Here is a 7,920-nt window from a genome sequence, read left to right as displayed (position 1 = left end):
AGACTAAAGTCTCAATTTGGTCCTTAACATATTGCGTTTTTTTGATTTTGGTCCAAAACATTATCTTTTGAATTATTCGGTTCCTCACATTTGAAATCGGATCACATTTGGTCCATTTTAGACGGTTCCGTCACTAACTGGGAGAAACTGATTCGTCACTAATTTGTCACTAGTCCTACATATATATACCCTATATATATATATATATATATATATATATATATATATATATATATATATATATATATATATATATATATTCACACTCTCACTCGCACTTACCAATCTCTCAAACCAAAAACTTGTTCAAGAAATCACTGACTCACCAATGGCAGCCATGGCAACAACCATCCTCATCTCCTCCCTCTCCAAATCCCACACCAAATCCCCCTTCCACGGCTCCTCCATCCCCATCAAATCCACCCCCGCTACATAAAATCCTCCGCCACCATCTCCGTCGCCGCTTACAACCTCGACGCCTTCAAATCAACCCCATCAAGGAGTCCGTCGTCTACCACGAGATGACCCACCGCTACATGACCGACATGATCACCTTCGCCGACACCGACATCGTGGTCATCGGCGCTGGCTCCGCCTGCCTCTCCTGCGCCTATGAGCTCAGCCAAGAACCCCAGCGTCAACGTCGCCATCATCGAACAATCCGTCAACCCCGGTGGCGGCGCGTGGCTCGACGGCCAGCTCTTCTCCGCCATGGTCTTCCGCAAGCCCGCCCACCGCTTCCTCGACAAACTCTACATCGCCTACAACGAGCAGGACGACTACGTGGTCATCAAGCACGCCGCCCTCTTCACCTCCACCATCATGAGCAAGCTCCTCACCCGCCCCAACGTCAAGCTCTTCAACATCGTCGCCGCCGAGGACCTCATCGTCAAGTCCGGCTGCGTCGCCGGAGTCGTCACGAACTGGGCCCTTGTGTCGATGAACCATGACACCCAGTCGTGTATGGACCCCAACGTCATGGAGGCCAAGGTCGTCGTGAGCTCGTGTGGCCACGACGACCCCTTCGGTGCCACCAGCGTCAAGCGCCTCCACAGCATCGAGATGATTGACACTGTCCTCGGGATGAAGGCCCTCGACATGAACATGGCCGAGGACGCCATCGTGAGACACACCCGGGAGGTCGTCCCAAGGATGATCGTCACCGGGATGGAGGTCTCCGAGATCGATGGCGCCCCCAGAATGGTAAAGATTGAACTCTAATTTGTTAAGATCGTATTAATTTGATTTCTGATTTAATAAATTGGAACTGCACAACATTTAGACTAAAGTCCCAATTAGTGACGGATCAGTTTCTCCCAGTTAGTGACATATTTGTGACTCGATAATTAAAACCGTCAAAAATTTGACAGAACCGTCCAAAACGGGCCAAAATGTGAGCCAATTTCAAATGTGATGGACCGAATAATTCAAAAGATAATATTTTGGACTAAAATAAAAAAAACGCAATATGTTTCTATCTTAATGGACTAAAAAAACTGCACAACATTGGGACTTTAGTCATTAATTAATGGACGTTTCTATCTTAAGCACGCGAAATAAATGACGAACAAATGGAAACCCAAATTACTTGTAATTTCGGATTTGGATGGGCATTGCAATATTACTTCTGTAGTGCCTGCTCGTAATATTCCAATATAAACTTATATTAAATTATGGGTTCAATTTAATTAGTAAGAAGCTAATTGGGGGAGGCCATATCCAAATTCTTCCATAGATCCTTGACTGGGCCCAATATGTGACTTAATATAAATAGGAGATTAAAGGAGACAGAAAATAGACATTATTTTCTCCAAGAATTTTCGTCCCCCTCTCCTTTAAGCAGAGAGACGATTTTCAGCTCCCTCCGTGAGCAGTTTTTGTCTTCTCTATTTGAGTCCTAGTATTCTGGTAAGATCATCCCACACTGATATCAGATTACAGTCCGGAAACCAGTCAGAAGACCCGTGGTTTAGTACTCAAGATCTTCACGATGAGAAGGCGCTAGCCATCTTCGATTCTTTGGAGAATCAATCCAGGTAAATTGGCTAACTCCGCAGTAAGCATGTTTTAGGTGTTAATTGGGCTAAAGCATGTTTGAATTCAATTTATGAGCATGATACATGTGAGAATTACGCGAACAGATTTTGTCTAAATAATCTGCTAAATAGATCAGAATTATGTGATCTGTAAGAACGCACGCTCCCGCTGCCTACCCCGACAATCCCGACAATTGGTATTAAAGTCAGTCTTTAGCTTTGATTATTTGGATTTAAATTTCACGAAATTCATGTGTGCATGTGTTATTTAATTGTGAAGCATGTTCTTGGTATTTTTGTTTATATTTTATGCATGATGAACTTAAGAACTATCGAATCAAAGAACTTGAATTTTCGACCATACAAAACGTGCGATCCGTGTCGGCGCGATCAAGAGAGTGTTTTTGATTGAGTGGGAGCCGGGGTTGACGATCACAGGGCGATGCACAGACGAGCGAGGACTTGTGCGCGCCACCGACCGAGACCAAACCCTAGGCGACGCCCGCACCAAGGTCGACCGATGGCTGCTGGCGCGGTGTGGTGATTCATCCGAGAACCACCGAGACACCGTGAGCCACCTAGCCCGAGCCCTAGGCAGAAGAAGGTGTCCCGGTCGCTGCACCCGACGATGGCCGAGAGTGGCAAGCCCTGTGCGTGACGCTGGCCCGAAGCAGTGGGAGCAGCATAGGCCGAGACGGGAGGTCGTCACTGGCCGAGAGGAGCCGCACCACCTCACGTGCCCCTAGCCGAGAGCTCCCGTCGAGGGACCGAGACGAGAGGTCGCCCCTGACCGAGAGCAGCAGCGCCTCCGTGCTCGCTGCTGGCCGAGCGCAGAATGTGCGCGACGGCTCGTGATGCCGAGACATAGACACCACCCGACGAGCCGCTGGCCGAGAGCTGGTGCCCCCCCAGTGCGCCGCTGGCCGAGACTCAGGCTCGACAAATTTCCGACGATGAACTCGTCGGATCTTCATCGTTGTTGATTCGTGCAAACCTCGAACAACGAGGTATCGATGATGGATTATTTTAATGATTATTTAATTCATTAATTAAAATATATCATTAAAATATTATTATTTAATGGAAATAAAATATTTTGGGAAGATTTTCCCATATTTTAGGAATATTTGAATTATTGACTCTATCTATGGAAATAAATAATATTATTTTGATTCCTAAATGATATGGACAAGTATAATTTAATAGTTTCCTAATATTTATATATCTAGAATCATAACAAGGATAGATATATAGGAATACATTAAATAATACAATAATATAATTTCTCTTCCGTATCTTAAACATGAAAATAATATGAATTTAATTTTTCATGTCTAATTAAGATTTAAATAATTCCTTTATTTTAGAATATCTTATAGAAGACATGCATAAAAATTAAATTCTAGAACAATTAATTTCCTAAAGTAAGGTACTAAAAGATAACGAAAGATTTAATTATCCATAATTATCCAGTCAATTAAATGCCAACAAAATTTAATTAAGCCTTTATCTGCCTCAAGGCTAAGGATAATTAAAGAAAAACCATAACCCATATATCTAAGTTATAGTTACGAACTTAATGTTTGTATATGGTCTACATCGATTGGTCTGCAATTTGTGAAACTAATTTCTAATATTATCGCCACCCATTATGTGGGGACAATAATACTGAGAAATAGTAAGTTCATGAGGGCGGACTTCTCGAATATAAATAGTATGAACTGGAATGTGGTTTCCAATATTATCGCCACCCATTATGTGGGGACAATAATCCATAGAAATTACGAGATTAAGGAGTTCACACAGAATTTATGAGATAACTTGTTTTATTAGCATCACATGAACATTGTTATGCGAGTGTGTTGTAAAATAAGATACTGTAATGCTAAATCTGGTGGTCTTGCTTAGGCAACATTAGGCGGCCATGCCATTATGTGGTCTCTGGACTATTCGTCGGTGTTGTGACCAGTAAAATTGTAAAATTTTAATGCGTATTGACCTCTTATGGAGGGTACAAAATTTTAATTTTACAGTTGTAAGATTTTGAAAAGTTTTATGGTTAATCTACTCAAACTTCTTACATAAGTTTATGACAAATAGTAAATATTCTGTTTTACAGTGCAAACTAAATCATCAAGATGTCATTCAATCCTCTTTCTGCAATTCTTAAAGAAAACAAACTCGAGGGCCAAAATTACATTGAATGAAAACAAAACTTGGACATCGTTCTCACAGCAAAAGAGTACAACTTTGTGCTCACAACCCCACAACCTCCAGTGCTGGCGGCTAACGCCGTGGCAGGAGTTAGAGATGCGCATAGTGTTAGGGTTTTGTATACTAGAAATCACCTTACGATCATCGCGAATGGGTGAAAGCAATGGATTCGGAACTACAATCTATGATAGACAACGATGTCTACGATGTGTCCGTCCTACCCGAAGGCTGTACTGCCATTGTGTCACGACCGCCCATACCAGGGGTATCACAAACGCAGCGATCGTGACCGACATGCATGGACAACAGTTTAAAAGAACAGCTTAAGACTTAAAGAAAGAAAACAACTTAGTTTAAAGAAGTTTAAGGTTTTTTTTTTTAAAAAGACGTAAAGAAACATACTTTCAGAAAGGGCACCGGAAAAAATTTGACTTAAGAGATACAACTATATATAAAAAAAACTAAGGTAAAACGAACATTTAACTTAAATCTCGGAAAACACCATTTTCAGAAAGACAACATAAACACTCGTTTAAACCTAACACCACCATACATGTTCAAACACAACACGAAAAGATTAAGGTCTTAAGACATAATTTAAAACATAGCAGCGGATAAATAAGGTTCAGGGAGAGTCAAGGATCACGCCTATGTATGACGACACAACGTATCCTAGGGTCTTTAGCCAGCTCAACATCCACCGCAACATCCCGCTCAACCTGCACATAAGAAAAATAATATGCAGGGCTGAGTACTTGTTGTACTCAATGGGAAACATCACGAGAAATATCAGTGATCTCGAGTTTTATATAGTAAGAAATATCACGAGAAACACAAAAATTCAAGTCTGGCCAGACAAATTATCTCCCCACTTTTCACATCAATCCATCAATCACATCACAGTGCGACGAAAGTGTGGCCACACTATTCGCCCACGAGACCGGCCGACATGCAAGGACGGCTCACGATCCCACCCGTGTACACAGCCTGATAGGGTTTACGGCCCTACTCAGACCCGAATTCGTTTCACAACACAACCATATAGCCTAACCGAGTAAACTCATACGACTAGGCATCAGACACACAATCTCATAAAAAAACAACATGGCATGACATAACAGTTAAACCACCCTTATATCGCCACATAATATTTTTCGTAAAAGTAAAAAGGTTTGAAAAGAAAACCCACCTCGTTCGCTTAGCAATTCACAACCCAACTTAGCAACTCTCGATCCTCGAGTTCACGAATACACAACACCCTTGTCAATGACAACATAAGTCAGCCTCACACATCAACATATTACTATGCATGTCCTATCGTTTCTCTCTCATCGTCTTTCTCAATTCCCCAACCCAACATACGTCACAAAGGTGTAAAGACACACGCATCGCATTTCAACTTATCACACGTGATCACATAATTTAAACACGCTCCTTGGACATACATGCATCATATAATACTTTTAAACTTGAAACTAGGTGTCATTTTAACAAGGCAGAAAACTGGCAAAACTGCGCGACCGTTTTGTAAACATCACTATAAATTCACCCGTCCTCAAAAGAAGCTAAATTTTGGTCACAATACAGAGGACACCTTTAAGTTCATCCATGAAAATTTCCACACCGAAATCACGTCATTTGGTCAGTCATATCACATATTAAACTCTCTGGTCGGAACATACAATTTCTGACAGTATTGCGCAGTTCATTTGAAAAATTCACCATAAATTCATACGATGCCCGAAAAGGATGGAAATTTAACACAACTAGGAATACACTTCAAAGTTTCATATAGTTCAAGAATCACATCGATCAGAGGTCATTTGGTCAGTAAAACAGAAAACGAAACATTCATGGCGAGAACTCAAGTTTCTGGCAGATTTGCGCAGTTAACTTCAAAAATTTATTAAAAATTCATTTTTCGATAAAACGGGCTGAAATTCACACGAGACACAGAAATCACCTTGAAGTTTACTCAGTAAAAATTTCATAGCAAAGTTCGTTCGTTTGATGGGTCAATTACAGATCATAAGTCACTGGTCGTGCATCACAGATTTCTGGTTCAAGGTTGAAAATAGGGTTTTTAAAACTTCCACAACACAGACACCATTTTTTTTCCATGCTCGAAAACACATAATCATGCTTACACGTTCCTCATACACATATTTGCACATAACTCATATTATTCACCAAATATTTCAATCCAACACACATGATTTCAATCATCCGCGAAAAATCAAACAAGTTCTTACGAAACACACTTTCCCTCCCGTTAAAATTTGCGATCTATCAAACCTACACCCTCTACATGCATGTAGGACTCAAGAACATGGTCAAAACGGGTAGGGTGATAGAAAGTGAGCAATATACCTTCTTTGACACAAAACGAATCGGTCGAAACGATGAACGAAGCGATTCGTCGGAGACTCTTGAAAATAACTTCAAAGGATTGTAAGAACAAGAGTTGGATGGAGGATTTTTGGAGATGGGAGAGTGGAAGATGAAAAATGTGTGGGAGAGGGAGAGAAGGGAGGGGGCGAAATTTTTGAGGTGAATGGGGGCTAGGGTTTGATTATTTGCCATTTATTTGTTTGGTTTAATCCATGGGTAAATTAAATAAAGAAATTATGAGGGAAATAAAATATAGGCTAATGAATAAAAATCCCACAATTTAAAAGAATAAAATAGGCATGTGGGAGAGTGGAATTTTCGAAAATTCCATGTAGTGCACAACAAAGAATTTACTTGGTATTTACTTGGAGAATAAATTCATAACTTAGGAAATAAAAATAATGAATACAAGGGAACAATTAAATTAAATCTCCAAGTAGGAAATAAAGGAGGTGGCTGAAAATTCTTGGGTAATTGCACAAGGAAATTATTTAAATCCCCAATTAAAAGAATAGGATTTAAATTAGGTAATTTATTTATTGGAAAAAGGCTCCCATAAAATAGGCAACAATTAATTAAATTCCTACAAGGAAAATATTGCATAGGGGGCGTGTGATATGGAAGAAAAGTAGAAGAAAAATATTCACATCCCCAATTAATTAGACATAGGAATTTATTTGAATAAAAAGGGATTCCACAAATTAGGAAACAAATAAAATATCCTCCAAAATTTAGTGGAGGGGCCGAAAATTGCCAACCAAGGAAATATCCCAACTCTCTATTTATTTTAGGTGAAGAAATAAATTATAACATGATTTAATTGGATTAAATTCAAAGGAAGGGAGTCAATAAAGCACCAATTAAATCAAATGAAAATAATTCTTTCTCCTATAGGAGATTTTCGAAAACTCCCAAGGAAAATAAAATGGAGTTCGAATTTCATGTAGTACCATCTAGGGGACATTTGGTTTGGATTTAATTTGTATAAGTATCCCAAAACAATTAATTAAATCTCAAGCTCATCATTCCACATTAACCACGACAATTTATTTCACGCAAAACACCTAATCACATAGAACCAAAAGTTTCATAGTTCCAAAATTTAAAAATTCACAAGACCAATAAAAGGGGTCACAAAAGTTTGGGATGTTACATCCTTCCCCTCTAAACAGAAATTTCGTCCCGAAATTTAATCGTCTCACACAAACAATTCGGGAAACTTTTCTTTCATCTTATCTTCTAACTCCCACGTAGCTTCCTCGGGACCATGGTGCTTCCA

General features: G+C 39.9%; 1 pseudogene; it reads left to right on the top strand.

Annotated features, from left to right (window-relative positions):
- Positions 1 to 328: 328 nt before the first annotated feature.
- LOC121757614 lies at positions 329 to 1,221 on the top strand (annotated as a pseudogene).
- Positions 1,222 to 7,920: the final 6,699 nt, after the last annotated feature.

Source organism: Salvia splendens, chromosome 12 (genome assembly GCF_004379255.2).
Source record: "Salvia splendens isolate huo1 chromosome 12, SspV2, whole genome shotgun sequence".
NCBI classification, from domain to species: Eukaryota; Viridiplantae; Streptophyta; class Magnoliopsida; order Lamiales; family Lamiaceae; genus Salvia; species Salvia splendens.
This window is presented reverse-complemented; position numbering and strand designations above follow the sequence as displayed.